This window comes from Stegostoma tigrinum, unplaced genomic scaffold (genome assembly GCF_030684315.1).
Source record: "Stegostoma tigrinum isolate sSteTig4 unplaced genomic scaffold, sSteTig4.hap1 scaffold_186, whole genome shotgun sequence".
NCBI lineage: Eukaryota > Metazoa > Chordata > Chondrichthyes > Orectolobiformes > Stegostomatidae > Stegostoma > Stegostoma tigrinum.
Window position 1 is genome coordinate 1 of NW_026728126.1, and position 19386 is coordinate 19386.

General features: G+C 47.7%; 1 long non-coding RNA gene across 4 annotated transcripts in view; it reads left to right on the plus strand.

Annotated features, from left to right (window-relative positions):
- The first annotated feature begins 3750 nt into the window (after positions 1 to 3750).
- The window catches only part of LOC132207867 (uncharacterized), a 519454-nt gene continuing 503818 nt past the window's right edge, over positions 3751 to 19386 (plus strand). For 3 of the 4 annotated variants that reach the window (XR_009443926.1, XR_009443928.1, XR_009443927.1), the window contains exon 1: positions 3751 to 3903. This is a non-coding gene — a long non-coding RNA (uncharacterized LOC132207867). The remainder of the gene's footprint in view (positions 3904 to 19386) is intronic. The other variant, XR_009443929.1, reaches the window with a different exon arrangement.

The window sequence follows — 19386 nt, forward strand, 5'->3', positions numbered from 1 at the left end:
TCCCGCCCCACCACCCCCTCCTTTGACCATACCCTTCCTCCTACTCCTCGTTTCACTCACCCTCCTGCTCCACCTCCTATTGCCCCCACCCTCTGCCGCCCCCTCCCCTCACAGCCACTTGCCCCCTCCGTTCTCGCCCGCACACAGCCACTTGCCCCTTCCGTCGTCACCCGCACACAGCCACTTGCCCCTGCAGTACTTAGCAACTGACAGCGACTTGCCTCCTCTGTCATTACCCGTCCCCAGCTTCTTGCCACTGCTGTCCTGACCCCCTCACAGCCTCTTGCCCCTGCAGTCTTCACCCATCCACGGCGACTTTCCCTTTCCGTCCTGACTCGCTCACGGCGACTAGCGCCCTCTCTGCAGACGCACTCAGAGCCAGTTGCCCCCGCAGCCCTGACCCGCTCACAGGGACTGGCACCCGCAGCCCGGACCTGCTTACAGGGAGGGTCCCCCGTAGCCCAGTCCCGCTGACAGCGACTTGGCCCCCGCAGCCCTGACCCGCTCGCAGCGGCTGGCTCCCCGCAGCCCAGTCCCGCTGACAGCGACTTGCCCTCTGTCCTGTCCCGCTCACAGCGTCTTGCCTCCCATCCCTCTTGCACAGGTCACCCCTTGCTCAGAAACGGTCCCAATTATCCATGAGCCGGAAACCCTGCCCCCTGTGCCAGCTCCTTAACCATGCATTCATCTCACCTATCTTTCTATGCCAACTCTCTAACATGTGGCACTCGTGGCAACCCATAAATTATTACCCTCTGGGTCCTGCCTTTCAGCCTCTTTGCTAACTCCTTGTCCATAGTCCGCAGGATGTCTTCCCTCTTTCTGCCTATGTCATTGGTACCAACGTGCACGGTGGCCTTTGGCTGCTCACCCTCCACCTTCAGAATTTGTTGCAACCACTCAGAGATGTCCTTGACCTTGGCACCAGGGAAACAACACACAGCCCTGGTGTCTCAAATGTGGCGACAGAATCTATGCCCCCAATGAATGAGTCTCCAACCACGCTCGCTCACTTGGATTTACCTGACCCTGTCCCACAGCAGGGTGGTTTGTACCATGGACCTGGCTACTGCTGGTTCTATTACTGACCCAGTTTAGTTTTAGATCAGTGTTAACCTTGGTTTAGTGGATAGCCGAGCACCTCAGTAGTCTACAAGACAGGAGAAATACATTCTTAAGCTCACGGATTCTGTGACAGTCAAGGACAAGCACTGAATTGTTCTAACCTGATTTCCAACACCTGGCCCGTAGCCTTGCATGGCTTGCATAGCACTTGCACATTTAAAAAAAAATAAATGTAAGGATGAAGTGAGTGTAAGGACATGGAATTTTTTTGATATGGTCATATTCTCTGTTGTTGGAGCTGATTGCTGCTTCGCACTTGTATGGTGCAAATGTAACTTATCCTTTATCAGGCCAAGCCTGATCGTTGTCCAAGTCTCACTGTATTTTCTCATCGTTGACTTCACTGTTGGGTCTAACCAACATTTTGTACATAACCTGCCTATTCTGAAACTCTATCACTTAATATTAAGTCTAATAAAGACAAGTATCCAATGTGCCTTCCAAACCACTTCAACGACCTCGTCCATTACATTGGGGGATCAACAGGCATACACATCAAGATCCTGAGATCCCTCTGATCATTGGTGCTTGTGAGGTCCCCATGATTCATCATGGGCTCCAAAATTTGTTTGTGCTGTGTCACCTAATCCTTATCCCGTTTGTCCTGACATGAAATAATGTTCTCAAACGCTTCTCAAAAATTATTCCCAATCCTACTTTTTGTAATCATGATACAAGTGAGCATAAAACTTGGAACACGACAGCAACAGGAATGTGCCCTTTGGCCCACCGTGTTGGGCCAAACATGACAACAAATGAAATAATCCTTTCTGCCTGTCCTTGATCGATAGTCCTCCATTCCTTGCATATTCGTGCACTTAACTGAAAGACCCTTTTTAAATGCTTTCATCGTATTTGCATCCACTACCACCCCGGGCAATGTATTCCACACTTTTAACATGCTCAGTGTGAAATATTTGCCCCTCACATCTCTTTTGAACTTGCCCCCCTCTCAGCTTAAATGCATGCCCCCTAATAGTGGACACTTCAACTCCGGGGGAGAAATTTTCTGACCGTTAGCTGTATTTATGTCTGTCCTAATTTTATAGACTTGTATCAAGCCTGCCCTCAGCTTCTCCTGCCCCAGAGAAAACGAAGAATTTTTCCAGCTCCTCCTCCTCGTTCATACCCTCTATTCCAGTCAGGATGCTGGTAAATCTCTTCTGCACCCTGTCCAAAGCCTGCACATGCTTAGTGTAATGTGGCGGCCAGAATTGAATGCAATACTCTGTGTGGTCTCAACAAAGTCTTGTAAAGCTGCAATGTGACATCCTGACTCTTGCACTGAGTTTCCCTCAGCATAAAGGCAAGCATGCGATATGCCTTCTTGACCACCCTGTCTACTTGTGTGGCTACTGTCAGGGAGTTATGATCGAGGACCCCAAGATCCCTCTGGACTTCACTGCTGTTTGGGGTCCTGCCATTAACTGTGTATCCCTTTCCTTAACACTTGTTCTTCGAAAATGCAACACCTCATGCCTGCCCAGATTAAATTCCATCGGCCATTTCTCTGCTCGAGTTTGCAATTGGTCTGTATCTTGCTGTGTCCTTTGACAACCTTCCATGCTGTCCACAAGTCCATTGGTCCTTATATCATCTGCAAACTTACTCATCCCCCGTCTACATTTGCCACCAAGACATTTACATATATCACAAACAGCAGAAGTCACATCGATGCGGAACACCACTCGTCACTGAGCTGCAGCCAGAAAAACAGCTTTCCACCACTGAGACGGCAAGAACTGCAGATGCTGGAATCAGAGTTAACCAAGTGTGGAGCTGGAGGAACGCAGCAGGTCAGGCAGCATCAGAGGAACAGGAAAGCTGACATTGTTGATGCTGCCTGGCCTGCTGTGTTCCTCCAGCCCTACACTGTGTTATCTTTGTTAGCCTTCCACCGCTACCGTCTGCCTTATATGGGCAGGCCAAGTCACCATGGATCTCATGGATCCTAATCTTCTGGATGAGCATACCATGAGGAACCTTGTTAAAAACGTTCGTAAAATCCATGTATATGTTATCAACTGTTCTACCCGAATTGATCACCCTTGTCACCTCCTTGAAAACTTCAACTGACTTGGTAAGACATAACCTGCACCGCATAATGCCATGCCGGCTGTCCCTTATTAGCCCATACCTTTGAGACATGAGACACTCACCAGTCTGTAGTTTCCTGGAAAGTCCCTGTTTTCCTGCTTGAACAGAGGAACGACTTTGTCCACTCACCAGTCTCCGCAACCCCTCCAGTGCCTGGCAAGGATATCAGATCCTATTGAAAGTAGTGTGTTGATGCATTTGTGTCATGATTGTGTTTTGTTTGAGCCCTTACATTCAAAGCAGTGGAAGAATGTCTTTGTGCAGCAGGCGAGGTGTGATGAGACTGAGCCTTCATACAATTGCAAGATGTTGAAAATTTGCCATTATTTATGAAAACAGTGATAAATTTCCATGATCAACATTTCTGTTACACTGCAATGATTATCCCATGGCGTGTAAAATCAGAAAGATACGATAAAATGAGACTGGGTCATTTGCAGGGAGAATGTTTGCCTTTCATGTCTATAGAAGTAGTGAAATATTTCCATGAATCTAAGAGTCACTTTTGCGTTCATTGAAGGACACAATCATCACCTTGGAAGCTTCATCACGATACTACTTTGATTCTTCTTCCCTCTTCAGAAATGCAATGTGCAAATTCAATTCCATGGTTTTGGAAGTCCCATTGAGAACGCGATTCATTTGTGCCGGCATAATGCTCTGACCGAGAAAGAATTGAAGGTGAGTTTGTAGTTTAGTAGATTGCACCAATTTATGCATCAACTTCTTCATCGATAACGTTCCATTGCTTTCAAACTGCATTTTCCACTCTGCGAGATAATAACTGTTAGAACAAGCAACAGCATCGGTAGATGGTCTATGGGGAATGCAATGTTACAAAACCCGATCCATTCAAGAACATATTTCAGATATGTCAACAAATTAAATATTCCAGCACAGGATAAAACAAGGAAGATGAGAGTGAGGAGGCAATAGTTCTGATGACAAAAGAACAGAAATTTACCTTTATCCATTCGAGCAAAAAAGCAGGCACACAAATAAATAATCAGCTAACAATGCACGTGTGCAACGGAGGCTGCAGGGGGACTAAAAATGCCGATTTGTTGTCATGCGTATTGCTGAAAGGGTGAGTGAAACAGAATCTGTGGTAAATTTGAAGAAATACGGATAATGCATCTCAGGATGTTGGAGAAAGAACATTTATGGACTGAGGCAAATCGTATTGCCCTTTTCAGGAGTTAAGAGGTTCATAATGAATTGAAAGACTTGCTTCTGTGCTGAAAGCTTTAGTTTAGTTGCAGCTGGATGACAATTTCTGTTCCTGGGAGTATTCAGCAAACTGTTAAAAGTGAATGTCACTGCACAGAATTCCAAACATAACTCCAATCAGTACAGAAAATATCCAAGGGGTGTGATGAGTTGTATCCTCTCATGTTGAAGAACGCAGCTGCAGATACAATGGAGGCACTGATGATAATCTTCCAAGAATCCTTAGATTGTGGAAAATTCTCAGAGGGTTGAAAGATTGTGAACATAACACCATTATTTCAAAGATACTTGGACAAAATAGTAAGCAAGTATTGCCAATTTAGGTCAACCTGGGTAGATGTTCATGCCGGCAATGAAAGATGAAATAACAGGGTACCGAGTGTGCTTTCACATCCTACAGAGTTAACATCCTTTCATAAAGGGGAAATAATACTTGACAAACTTGCTACAGTGCTTTGAGAAGGAAACAAACATTACTGATGAAGGACCACCAGTTGATGTAGTACATTGAGATTTCAACAAAGCATTTGATAAGGTACAGCTCATAAGGTGTCTCAAAAGAAAAGAGCCCGTGTGTTCAAGGGTAGTATGTTCGGATGGACGGAGGACTGCATCGTAAATAGAAGTAGAGTCGTAGCAGCAGGATGGTAACTCACAAGTCACGTACAGCCACAGAGCGAGTGCTGCGGAGGCCGGACACCTCATGTTGACTGGGTTGATTTCGGAAATGGCGGAGGGGATTGCTATGCTTAGGAAAGTTGGGCTACATTCATTGGAGTTTATAAGATTGAAAAAAATCTTATGTTTTCGCCATTTAAGATTCTTAAGAGGCTTGATAGTGTATATCCGTAGAGATTACTCCCATTTGTGAAAGATTTTACGACCAGAGGCCACATTTTCAAATTGGTTGCCTATTAATTCAGGGAAGAATTACTTCTTTCAGGTTGTAGCAATTTATTGAACACTTCAACCAAGAGTTCAGGCAGACCGTCTAATAAGAGACACCTCCTCTGTATTAATTCTCTAGATTTGACAGAAGATCGGCCCTGTGAGAGGGTCAGTACTGAGGTATTGAAGCTTTGTCAGAAGGCGAATAATGAGTGCGGGCACTGAAGAAGTGCCTCATTGACAGGGGTTCAGTCCTGACCCCTGTGAGAGTTCATCATTGTCAGATGGTCAATACTGAGACAATGCTTCCTTGTAAAAGGATCAGCACTAAAGATCTGCCACACGTTTTTAGTGTCAGTATTGAGGAAATGCAGCAATATGAGAGGGTCCGAAGTGTGGGAGTGCATTATTGTCAGAAGGTCAAGACTGAGGCAGCACCTCATTCTAAGGTGAGGCAATGCCATACAAATAGAAGGTCAGTCCTGAGATATTGGTACTGTGAGAGGGTCAGAAATAAAGGTACCTCCTTGTCAGATGGTCAGAACTGAGGGATTGAAGCATTGTCAGAGCTTCAATACCGAGGCCTTGCTTCGTTGTCAAAGGGTCAAATCTGTGGGAGTGCGATATTGTCAGAGGATCAATGCTGAGGCAGTACCTCATAATAATGGTGTGTTTTTGATGACAGCGTGCATCGAAGTGGTTCTTTTGTGATTCTATCAAGTGCAGTTAAAGGAATGCTTGCCAATTTTCTGAAAGATGAACATTTATTGAGGAAATATAAGATGGAGAAAGAGTAATTAAAAAGAATAACAAGTAGAGAGTAAAAAAGAATAAGCCTCATGTTCTTGTGGCCGTGAGGGACCCCTCGATCAACGGCTGGCCTGGAGGCTGAGGTTGTTCCTGACACCGTTCGCGGTCTCATTCCGAGATGACGTCCAGTGCCGAGGAACAAAATGCTCCCTCTGCTCCGGTGTAACAAACGACTTGGCAAAGAAAAAAACCAGTTACAGAAATAAAACTAACTGTAAAACAGAAATGCTGACAGGACTCATTCAAAGTCAACCATTTCTCAAATATCAAGAAATGTTACCCTTCAGCCCATCCTATTCATGGGGTTGGAACTGCTAGTACCACACGAATGCAGCATCACGACTGAGGCAATGCAGCGCTGTGCACGGGTCAGTATTAAGGGTCAGTTTTGAGGCAGTGCCTTGATGTTATGGAGTCAGAACATTATTGCCACATGTTCAATACAGACAGTGTGTTGACCCTCTGTCAATGCTTCAATGCCTCAGTGCCTACCCTCTGATAATGAATCACTCCAACAGTTCTGACCCTATCTTGCAAGACCTCAGTATGACCTTTCTGACCCTATTACAGTGGGCCACTGCTCCAGTATTGACCATCTGATAATGATGCAATACCTCAGTTCTGACCCTCTGGCAGTTGTGCAATACCTCAGTCCGCACCCTTTCATCATTCGGCACTTGCTCAATTATGAGCCCTTTGTGAGTTAGTTGTGAGGCAAGACTTCATTGCTGCAGTGTCAGTGCTGAGAGCGGGCCTTTTTATTAGCTCATCAGTACCTAAGGTACTGGCTAATTGTCAGCAGGTCAGTTCTGAGGCAGCGTCTCTTTGCCCGAACCCTGACTCTAAACCCAGCCTCAGCCCTAAACCCATACAAACGCTCGCCTCAGGCTCACCCTCACCTCAGCATTAACCCTAACCCTAACCCTATCCTCAGCGTAAACCCTCCCTATCCTCAGCCCTAATGCTGATCCTCAGACCAAACATCTAGTCTCAGCCCTAAAGTGAGCCTCAGCCCTACCACGAGCTATGGCCTCAGCCCTAAAATGAACCGTAACACACAGCCCCAATTAACGCTTAGCCTCAACCCCAACCCTCGCCTAAGCTCCAAGTCTAACCTCAGCCCTAACCTAACCCCCAATACTTGCCTGCCAGAGAGTTAGTACTGAGGAAGTGCTTTAGTTTCAGAGATTTAGTCCTGAGAATGCGCTTCGTTTTCAGAGTGACCATCTGAAACAGCGTCTCATTGAAATGGGGTCTGAATTGCTGGAATGCTACATGGAATGGTGACAGCTTGTAGGACTGTCAGTGGGTCAGATCTGAGGTAGTGCATCAACGGTGGATGGTCAGTCTTGAGGGAGTTCAGAGGATCAACGAAGAGGGAATGCCTCAATGCAATGGCGACAGAACTGAGAGAGGGCCACAGGATTAGAGATATGCCACATGATTCGAGATGGTAGGAAGGACCTCATTGTCAGCAGGTCCGTTTTGTGGCCGGTCGCCATAGCTGGAGAGTCAGTTCTGAGGCAGTGCGTCTTTGTCAGAGGGTCTGTACTGAAGCAGTGCCTCATTATTCGAGAGGGTTTGGTGTGAGGCAGTATCTGCTTGGTGCAAGGTCAGCCCTAAGGGAGTGCCGCTTTGTCAGAGGGTCAGTACTGAGTTAGCGACTCCTTGTGAGGAGTTCAGAATTGAGGGACTGCCACGTGATGAGAGGGTCAAAACGGAGGTAGTGTGGCTGTATCTGACAGTCCGAAGGGAGTGCCATTGTTAGAAGGTCAGTTCTGAGAAACTGCCTCCGTGTAATGGCATCAGCAGTGAAGCTAACCACGTGACGAGCCGATAAAAACTAAGTTATTGCAGGAGCATCAGAGGGCCAGATCTGTCGGGGTGCATTATTTTCAGAGGTGAATACTGAGGCACAGCCTCAGTGTAAGGGGGTCAAAATTAAGGGAGTGCCACACAATTACAGGGCAGTACGGAAGTATTACAGCACTGTGTGCGGCGCAGAATCGATGGAGTGCATCACTGTTATCCAGCCACAAGTGAGGCAGCGCCTCATTGTAATGGATCAGAATAGGGTCAGTACTGAGAGTCAGTACAGAGGTAGTGCAGAACTGTGGAGGTGTCAGAACTGAGGGAGAGCACCATTGTCAGCTGGTCAAAAGTGCCCCATTGTCGTAAGATCAGAACTGAGGGTGTGCCGCACAATGAGAGGGTCAATATAGAGGAAGTGACTCTTTGTCAGTGTTAATACTGAAGTATGACCTCATCTTGAGGGGATCAGGCTTCAGAGAATGCACTGTTGTCAGAGGGTCGGCACTGCAGCAGGGCTATGTTGTAAGGGGGTCAGAATTGAAGGAGTGCCACCCATTTCAGAAGGTCAGTACAGAGGTAATGTAGCACTGTCAGAGGTAAGTCCTGATGGAGTGTCTCATTGTCATTGGATCAGTTTTCAGGCAGTACCTCTTTGGCAGAGCGTCAGTACTGACGCAGTGCCTGATTGTAATGGGATCAGAATTCAAGGAGTGCCACTGCCTCACTGAGGTCCTGCAGCTCTCTCAGAGGGTCAGTGGCCTATTGTCAGAGGGTCTGTTTGAGCCAGTGCCTACTTGGCAGAGTGTCAGCAATTAGGGAGTTTGCCTTTATCAGAGGGTCAGCACTAGAGAGTGCATTTGTAGCAGCGTGTCAATACTCAGCCTTGTCCGCCCAAGTCCAACACCAGCACCTCCACATCATCCGCCCACCCTGAGGACTGACCCTCCACCAATGAGCTACTGCCTCACACTGGACTGACCAACAATGAGACACTATCCCTCCAGACCCCCTGACAAAGAAGCAGTGCCTCAGTACTGACTGTCAGGCAAGGAAGGCTCTCTGTCAGTACTGACCCTCTCACAAGGAGACACTGCCTCAGATCATGACCCTCTGACAATAATGCACGCCCACAGTTCAGATTCTATGACGCTGTTGCAGTACCTCAGTACTGAGTCTCTGTTAGTGTGGCACTGCTTCAATTCTGACCCTTCTATAATGAGACACTGCCTCAGTATCGACAGTCTGACAATAGTTCACTCCCACTATTCTGATGCTCTGACAGTGCTGCTATACCTCAGTACTCACTAATTAACAATGAGGGTTAGCGTGAGAGGGTGGCGAGGGTTAGGGTTTGGGTTAGGACCAAGGCTAGGGGTTAGGTGTGAGGATTGGACGAGGTTTTGGATGAGGGTAGAGTTAGGGTGTGGGATGAGACTTGTGTTCGGGTGACTAATGAGGTTAAGTTTGGAGTTCGGGGTAGGGCTCGGGAGAGGTTTTGGGTTAAGGCTGAGGTTAGGCTTCGGGCTGAGTCTATGGTTAGGGTTAGAGCTCAGACCACATTTAGGTTTGGGGCTGAGGCTTCTGCTTAGGTTGAGGGTGAGTGTTAGGCCTGAGGCTAGGCTTAGGCCTGAAGCCGCAGTTAGGTTTGGGGTTGGACTGATTAGACCCACTCTGACCCATTACAATGAGGTACTACCACAGAACTGACTCTCTGTCGATAAAGAACATGAGATGCTGTCAGCTTGTCCAATCAGAGGTCCAATATTAAGGAAATAGTGCACTGTTGGAGGGTTGATAAATATAATATAATATAAAGGGAGTGCTGCACTGTCAGAGGGTTAATGACGTGGGAGTGCTGAAATAGCGCAGAATCAGACCTGAGAGAGTGCTGCACGTTCAGAGAGTTAGTACTGAGGGAGTGCTATAATGTCAGAGGATTGATATCAAGAGGCACCGCCGAAGGATCAGTAGCGCAGTACTGTCCGAAGGCCAATATTGAGAGAGTTCTGCTGCGTCGGTGGGGGTCGATATTACAGAATTGCGACACTATCAGTGTATGGATGTCAGACGGTCAGTTCTGAGGGAGGGCTACGCTGTTGGAGGGTCAATATTGAGTGTGTGCGCGACACTCAGATGATCACTTTGTTGGAGTTCGGCACTGTAACGGAGTGCCACACCGGCAGCGGGTTAATATTAACCCTCTGCACTGTTTATTAACAGCTGCACTGTCAGAGGGTTAAAGATGAGGGAGGGCTTCTCTTTGTGGGGGTGGGTATGAAAGAGAACCTCCCGTTCGGGGATCAATATTAATGTTGTAGAGTCAGTAGAGAGGCAGTGCTGCACTCTGGAGGGTCAATAAGAAGCATGTAGCTCCACTGGCAAGGTGCCAATGATGACAGAATGCTGCACTGCCAGAGGATCAGCAATGAGGGAAAACTGTATTGTCAGAGTGTCTTCGTCAAGAAAGTGCCACTCTGTCGGAAGGCCAATATTAAGGGAGTGCTGCACTGTCACAGGATCAATATTAGGGGTGTGCTGCACTAACAGAGGGTCAGTATTGATTGAATGCTTGACTGTTGCAGAGCCAGGACTGAGGGAATCCTGCATCGTTACAGTGTCATCATTGAGGGAGTGCTGCACTGTTGAAGGGCCAATAGTAAGGGAGTGTGACACTGTCAGAGTGTCATTACCAAAGGTGGGCTACAGTATCAGAGGGTGAGTAATGAGGGAATGCTGCGCTGTCGGAGGGTCAGCACTGAGGTGGGCTGTACTGTCAGATCGTCAATATAAATAATAATGTCAGGGGAGTGCTGCATTGTGAGTTGGTCCATATTAAGGGAACGCCGAAACTGTCAGTGATGCTCAGGGTGTGCAACACTGTCAGAGGGAGTGATGTACTCCGAGTGTCAGCACGGAGGCTGACCTTCACTGTAATTGTGTCAGAATTAAAAGACCGGTCAGAGGATATAAACTGAGGCATTTCAGAGCCATCAGAAGGTCGAAACTGAGGTGTTTCAGATCAGTTTGAGGGTGCCTCATTTTAATGTGGTCAGACTTGAGCAAGTGCTTCATTGTCAGAGGCTCAGAACCAAGTGAATGCCTCGTGATCAGACACTGTCCTAAAGAGGGCCATGTTGTTCGTGGCTGTGTTGTAAGGCAATTCCTCATTGCTGCAGGATCAGCCTTGAGTGTGTGCCAGTCTGGAAGGAGTGCCTAAAAACTGAGGGAGTGCTACACAATTAGAGATTCAGCGCTGAGTAAGTGCCTCATTGTCACAGAGTTAGTTCTGAGGCAGGGTCACATTGCCTTAGGGTCAATTCTGAGGGTGTATGAGGAGCAGACTGTAAATACTGAGTCAGTAGCTCAGTGCATTGGACTCAGAGTTGGAGTACAAGATGATTAGAAGTTCAGTCCTGAAGTATTGCAGCTCTGTCAGAGGGTCAGAACTGAGGGGGCAGTGCTTTACTGTCAGCGGATCAGTTCTGAGGCAGTACCTCATTGCTGGAGGGTCAGATGTGGACGAGTGTCACATTGTCAGAAGGCCAGTTCTGAATAAGTGACTTTTTGTCAGAAGGCCAATACTCAGTCAGTGGCTCATTTTGAGCAGATCAGAATTGAGCGTTTGCAACACTTTTCGAGATTCAGTCTGGAGACATTACTGCTACACGCCTGAATTGAGGGAGTGCTGCAAGATTGGAGGGTGAAAATAAACCTGAAAACAGTGACCCCTTTCAATAACCTGTAAAACACAGGGATGACTGTAAATAATCCCTAAAACGCAGAGGCCTTTGTAGGAGTGCCTCAGTGTAATGTTTTCAGAATTGAGGGAGTGCCACGTGATTACAGATTCACTGCTGATGGAGTAGCTCATTGTCACAGGGTCAGTTCTGAGGCAGGGCTGCTTTGCTGGAGGGTCACTTCTGAGTGAGTGTATTAGTATCAGCCCCATGTTGTAGGGACTACTTTTCCAGGAAGACAGTTAGAATAATCTTTAATTATAAACTAATCTGAAATACTGTTTGACTTGTTAAGGTTACAATACATCCTGAGTCACCTACAGAAGACGCACTTGCTCTCCCTGTGTCTCTGGGTAAGCAAAGGTAGTTTCTTTCAGACTACTCTCAGAAATAAAGTGCTGCGCTGCTGGTCAGTATTGAAGGAATGCTCCATTGTTGGAGGATCAGTACTGAGGGAGTGCTGGACTGTCACAGGGCCAAGATTATGGGTGTGCTGTGCTTTAGAAGGTCACAAGCAAACAAGCACTGCCAGACATAAAAAACAAAAGAACTGCGGATATGCTGTAAGTCGGGAACAAAAAGAAAGTTGCCGGAAAATCTCAGCAGGCCTGGCAGCATCTGTGCAGGAGAAAACAGATTCAACGTTTCGTGTCCATTGACCCTTCCTCAGAACTGGGGATCTTCCTCAGAACAGTCCTGAGGAAGGGTCACTGGACCCGAAATGTTATCTCTGTTTTTGCCTCCACAGATGCTGCCAGACCTGCTGAGCTTTTCCAGCACTGCCAGACAACTGACGCTCTGATTGTGAAACACTCCCTCAGTACTGACCCTCCAACACTGCGTACTCTCTGATGACTGATTCTCTGACGGTGCATCTCTGCCACAGTATTAACCCTCAGTCATACTGGTGTTCTCTCAGCAATAACACTCTGAGAATGCCATGCTCCCTTACCATTGACACTCTGGCCGTGGGACACCACTTCAAATTTAACCCTTCAGCAGTGCAGCACACACTCATCATTGCCTCTCTGATATTGCAGTGCTGCCTTCATACTGACCCTTTCACAGTGCAGGACACAGTAATATTGATCATCTTCAAGTGCCGCTCTCCCTCAGTGCTGACCCCCCTCTCATTTCTGACCCATTCAGTGTAGCATACCCTTTATTCTGAACCCCTCAGTGCAGCACTCCCTCAACGCTGACCTGCTTCAGTGCTGACCCCCTTCAGTCCTGATCCCCCTCAGAACAGCACTCCCGCAGTGCTGACCCCACACTGTGCTGCACTCCCTCAGAGCTCACCCACTTATCGCTGACGACCCCCTCACTTCAGCACTCCCTGATCACCTGGTCGTGCATCACTCCCTTTCTCCGACCCCTCGGACGGTGCAGCACTACGTCAGCGCTGACCCGCCAACAAGATAACGTCAGAGAGATGTACTCCCATCACATTGACCCTCTGAGACTGGAGCATTTGCTAATGTTGGCCCTCTCACAGTGAAGCTCTCCGTTTAGTCCCTCTGACAGGCCGCATGCCTTTTATTACAGGTCTTTTCACAACGCACTGCCCCGTCATCATTGATTCTCTGACAGTGTAGCCCTCTGTTAATATTGAATTTGTGACAGTGCACAACTCCATTAATATTTGCCCTCTGATAGTGCAGCTCTTCCTCAGTCCTGACTCTCTGACAATGCAGCAGTCCCCTAATTACTGTCAGAGGGTCGATACTGAGAGAATGCTGCACTGTCAGAGTCAGCTGCTCGCAGTCCTATCAGACATTCAGTATTGAAGGTCTGGGAGAGGGTGTCAGTGAATTCTGCACTGCAACAGGGCCAACAGTGGTGTCCCATGGCCAGAGTGTCCATGGTAAGGAAGAACTGCAATGTCAATGTAACAGGGTCGGGACTGAGGTCAGAATTGAGACAGTACTGCAGGATTAGAGAGTCAGTGTTGTGGCTGAGGAGCACTCTGAGGTTCAGTACTGAGGGAAAGCTTCATGATCAGTGGGTCAGTTCTAAAGCTGTGCTACTTTGTCAGAGGGCCATACTAATGCAGTGCCTCATTGTAATGGGATAAGAATTGAGGGAATGTCGCACATGCATCACTAGCTCATCATTGACTGTCTAACAGTGCAGCACACTCTTAGTATTGACCTTCCAACAGTGTCGAGCAGTGTGACACATGGAGTATTAAGAGAGTACTGCACTGTCAGAGGGTCAATGATGGGAGAGTGCTGTGCTGTTGGAAGGTGTGTACTGAAAGGGAGCCGCCCTGCCAGAGGGCCTATATTAAGGCAGTGCAGCATTGTGAGAGGGTCGATATTTAGTGCATGCTCCTGTCTCAGAGGGTCAATTTGATGGGACAACATGCCTCTGAAACTAACTTGTTGGAGTGCTGCACCGCCTGAGGGTTCGTCTGAAGGGAGTGATGCCCTGTCAGATGATGAGCTTTCCCTCATCTTTAACCGTCTGACAGTGCAGCACTCCCATAATATTAACCCGCTACCAGTGTGGCACTTGCTTACAATTGAACTTCTGACAGTGCACAAGTCCAACAAAATGATCCTCTTGAGTGTCGCACACACTCCATATTGGCCCTCCAACAGTGCAGCACTCCCTCAGGACTGACCGTCTGACATTGATACGTGGATCGTGTAGCAATCCTGTAATATTGACCCACTGACACAGCAGAACTCCCTCAATATTGTTTTTCTGACAGGATTGCACTACTGATCCTTCGGCAGTGCCCCTTGATATCAATCTTTTCACATTAGACCACTCCCTCAGCACTAACTCTCTGAATGTGCAGCACTTCTCAGGACTGATTCTGTGATATTTCAGCACTCCCACATCATTAACCCTCTGATAGTGCAGCCCTCCCTTTATATCAACCCTCCAACAGTGCAGTGTTTCCTTAATATTGGACCTCTGATTGTGTGATACTCCCTCAGTGCAAAACTCTGACAATACAGCACTCTCTCTGAAATAACTGCTGCACTGCCTCAGTACTCACTCACCACAAGTGCAGCACTCCATTCAGAGTGATCCTCTGACAGTGTGGCACTCCCCTAATATTGGTCCACTGACTGTGTGGCACTCCCTTAATACTGACCTGCTCGCGGTGCATCACTGCTCTAATATCAAACCTGCAGCTCTCTTAGAGGGTCTGTCCTGAGCAAGTGCCCCATAGTCAGCATGTCAATTCTGAGGCAGTGCCTCTATATCAGTGAGTCAACATTGAGGTAGCTCCTGACGGTCAGAATTACGGGAGTGCCTCATATTTAGAGGGTCATTAACTGAGGGACAGCCTCATGATCAGCGGGTCAGTCTTTACGGACTGCCTTATAGCCAGTGTGTCAGTTCTGAGGCAGTGCCCTCAATGTAACAGATTTAGAAATGGGGTAGGGGGCACATGATTAGAAGGTCAGTAGTAAGCTATTGGAACTTTGTCAGAGGGTCAGTACTCAGCGAGTGCCTCATTGACATCGGGTCCATACAGAGGGTTTGCACTGAGGGAATGCTTCCTTGTCAGAGATTCAGAAGTGAGAAAGTGCCTCATTGTCAGAGGCTCATTCCTGAGGCAGTGCCTCATTGTCAGAGTGACATAATCAGATAGCACTCCCTCAATTCTAAACCTTAATACTGACCCTCTGACAATGAAGCACTGCCTCAGGACTGACCCTATGATAATGAAGTGTTCCTCAGGATTGAACCATTGACGATGTGACTCTCCATTCGTGTTGACCTTCTGATAATGGGGTTCTCCTGAAGTACTGACCCTCTGACGGTTGTGCACTGCCTCAGTACTGACCCTCTAAATATCTGCCACTCCGTCAATTCTGACCTCCTTACGATGAGGCATTACCTCAATACTGACTGGGGTGCAGGTCTCTGGCACAGAGTCTGTCGCTCTTGCAACGAAGGGAAGGGGGTATAGGAGGAGAGCGTTAGTCATTGGGGACTGAATAGTTAGAGGGACACATAGAAGGCTTGTTTGGAACCGAAGAGACTCACGATTGGTGCGTTGCCTCCAGGTGCTAGCGTCCGTGTTATCTCGGATAGTGTCTTTGGGGTCCTGAAGGGAGAGGGTGACCAGCCCCAAGCCATGGTCCACATAGGTACCAACGACATAGGTACCAACGACATAGGTAGAAAGAGGGATAGGGATGTCAGGCAAGATTTCAGGGAGCTCCGCTGGAAGCTGAGAGCTCAAACAAACGGAGTGGTTATCTCTGGCTTGTTACCCGTGCCAAGTGATAGCGAGGCAAAGAACAGGGAGAGATTTCAGCTGAACACGTGGCTGCAGGGATGCTGCAGGTGGGAGGGCTTCAGGTACATGGACAATTGGGGCTCATTCTGAGGAAGGTGGGACCTGTACAAACAGGACGGTCTCCACTTCAACCAGAGGGGCACTCATATCCTGGGCGGGAAATTTGCTAGTGCTGTTCGGGTGGATTTAAACTAGCTTAGCAAGGGGATGGGAAACTGTGGTGTAGTTTCAGTACACAGGAGAAAGAGAATAGAGAGGACATGGACAGGATCTCAGTGTCACAGGAGTGTGCTGGCAAACAGCAAGCTGAATTGAAGTGTGTCTACTTGACTGCCAGGAGTATCCGGAATAAGCGAGGTGAGGTTGCAGCATGGATAGGTACCTGGGGCTTCGATGTTGTGGCCATTACGGAGACATGGATAGAGCAGGGTCAGGATTGGATGTTGCAGGTTCCAGGGTTCAGATCTTTGAGTAAGATCAGGTAAGGTGGGAAAAAAGGGGGAGGTGTGGCTTTGTTTGTCGAGGACAGTATAACGGAGGCTGAAAAAACTTTTGAGGAGGACTGGTCTACTGAGGTGGTATGGGCTGATGTAAGAAACAGGAGAGGAGAGGCCACGCTGCTCGGAGTTTTTTAATAGGCCTCTGCAAAGTTCCAGGGATCTGAAGGAGAGGATTGGCAAAACGATTCTGGGCAGGAGTGAAAGGAACAGGGTGGTCATTCTGGGAGACTTTAACTTCCTAAACATTGACTGGAAATGCTGTAACCCTCGTACGTCGGATGGATGAGTTTTCGTCCAATGCACGCAGGAGCGTTTCCCGACACGGTACGTCGAAGGGCCGACAAGAGGGGAGGCCACACTGGATCTGGTACTTGACAGTGAACCAGGCCAGGTGTTTGATTTAGTGGTAGATGAGCACTTTGGAGAGAGTGACCATAATTCGGTTACGTTTAGTTTAGCGATGGAGTGGGAGAGGAACATGCCACAGGGCAAGACTTAGAGATGGGGGAAGGCAATTATAATTGGGCAAGACTTAGGAGGCAGGGGATGGGGACAATCGAAATGGGGAGCTGGTTTAAGTAACAGATATTGCGTGTCCTTGATAGGTACGTCCCTGTCAGGCAGGGGTCAGTGATAAGGTAGGGGAACCATGGTTTACTAAAGAAATTGTATCTCGTGTTAAGCAGAAGAGCGAGGTTTATGTGATGTTGAGATGAGATGGATCAGTTGATGCGATGGAGAATTACAGATGAGCAAGAAAGGATTTAAAGAGAGAGTTAAGAAGAGCACGGAGGGGTCCTGAGCAGTCATTCGCAGGTAGAATAGAGGAGAACCGTAAAGTTTTCTCAAGGTATGTGAGGAATATAAGGATGACTGGGGTAGGAATAGGACCAATCAAAGACAGAAGTGGGAAGTTGTGTGTGGACCGGGTAGAGATCGGAGAGGTGCTAACTGAATATTTCTCATCTGTTTTCACTGAGGAAGAGGAGAATATCATCGAGGAGACGACTGAGATACGTGCTATTAGACTTGAAAGGATTCAGGTTAGTAAGGAGGAGATGTTATCAATTCTAGAAGGTGTGAAGCTAGATAAATCCCCTGGGCCTGAGAGGATTTTTCCGAGAATTCTCTGGAAAGCTCGGGAGGAGGTGGCGGAGCCCTTGGCTTTGATCTTTGAGTCCTCATTGTCTGCAGGTTTAACACCAGAGGACTGGAGGATTGCAAATGTTGTGCCCTTGTTCAAGAAGGGCAATAGAGATGAGCCAGGCAATTACAGCCAGTGAGCCTTTCGTCTGTTGCAGGAAAAGTTTTGGAAAGGGTTATAAGAGATCGGGTTTATAATCATCTCGGAAGCAACAATTTGATTGGCCATAGTCAACATGGATTTGTCAAGGGCAGGTCGTGTCTCACAAACCTCATGGAGATTTTGAGGAGGTGACCAAGCATGTGGATGAGAGAAGGCCAGTTGACGTAGTGTACATGGACTTCAGTAAAGCCTTTGATAAGGTTCCACATGGTAGGCTATTGGAGAAAATACGGAGCCATGTGATTGAGGGAGATTTAGCAGTTTGGATTAGAAACTGGCTTTCGGTAAAAAGGCAACCAGTGGTGTTTGATGGAAAATATTCAGCCTGGAGTCCGGTTCCTCGTGGTGTGCCTCAAGGATCTGTTTTTGGCCCACTGCTGTTTGTCATTTCTATAAATGACTTGGACGCAGGCATAGGTGGATGGGTTAGTAAGTTTGCAAATGACACTAAAGTCGGTGGAGTGGTGGACAATGTGGAAGAATGTCGCATGTTGCAGGGAGACTTGGATAAAGTGCAAAATTGGGCGGAAAGGTGGCAAATGGAGTTCAATGTGAGGTGATTCGCTTTGGGAGGAATAATAGGAAGGTACAATACTGGGCCAATGGAAAGATTCTTGGTAGTGTGGATGTGCAGAGGGACCTTGGCGTCCATGTGCATAGATCTCTGAAAGTTGCCACCCATGTTGATAGTGCTGTGAAGAAGGCATGCGGTGTGTTAGACTTTATTTGTAGAGGGATTGAGTACCAGAGCCGTGATGTCATGCTGCAACTGCACAAAACGCTCGTGCGACCTGTTCTGGTCGCTCCATTGCGGGACGAATTCGGAAGCATTGGAAAAGGAGCAGAGGAGATTTACCAGGATGTTGCCTGGTCTGGAGTGAAGGTCTTATGAGAGAAGGCTGAGCGACTCGAGTCTGTCCTCATTGGAGAGAAGAAGGCTAAGAGGGCCTTTAATAGAAACATACAAGACGATCAGAGAAAGATGAGTCAGGGTGGACGGTGAGAGTCTTTTTCCTAGGATGATGATGTTGGCTTGTACGAGGGGGCTCAGCTACAATTGAGGGGTGATGGATTGAAGACAGATGTCAGAGGCAGGTTCTTTACCCAGAGAGTGGTAAGGGCGTGGAATGCCCTGCCTGCCAATGCAGTTAACTCAGCCACATTCAGGGCATTTGAACAGTCCTTGGATAAGCATATAGATGATGATGGGATAGTGTGAGGGAACGGGCTTAGATTAGTTCGCAGGTTGGCGCAACATGGAGGGCCGAAGGACCTGTTCTGCACTGTATTTTTCTATGTTCGCAGATGACACTAAAATGAGTGAGAGAGTAAAGTCTGAAGAGGACGATGAAAATCTGCGGAAGGATGCAGAAAGTTTAAGTGAATGGACAAGGGCCTAGCAGATGGAGTCCAATGATGGTAGATGTGAGGGTATCCATTTTGGTAGCAATTATGGAAAAATGGAGTCTTGCTAAAATGGTGAAAAATTGTAGCATGCTGCTCCTAGAGGGAGCTGGGCAGCCTTGTGTCTGAATCAGGTAGTTTGCAGATGCGGCTGGTAATTGAGACAGCAAATGGAATAGTGTCCTTCATTGCGAGAGTGATGCAGTTTAA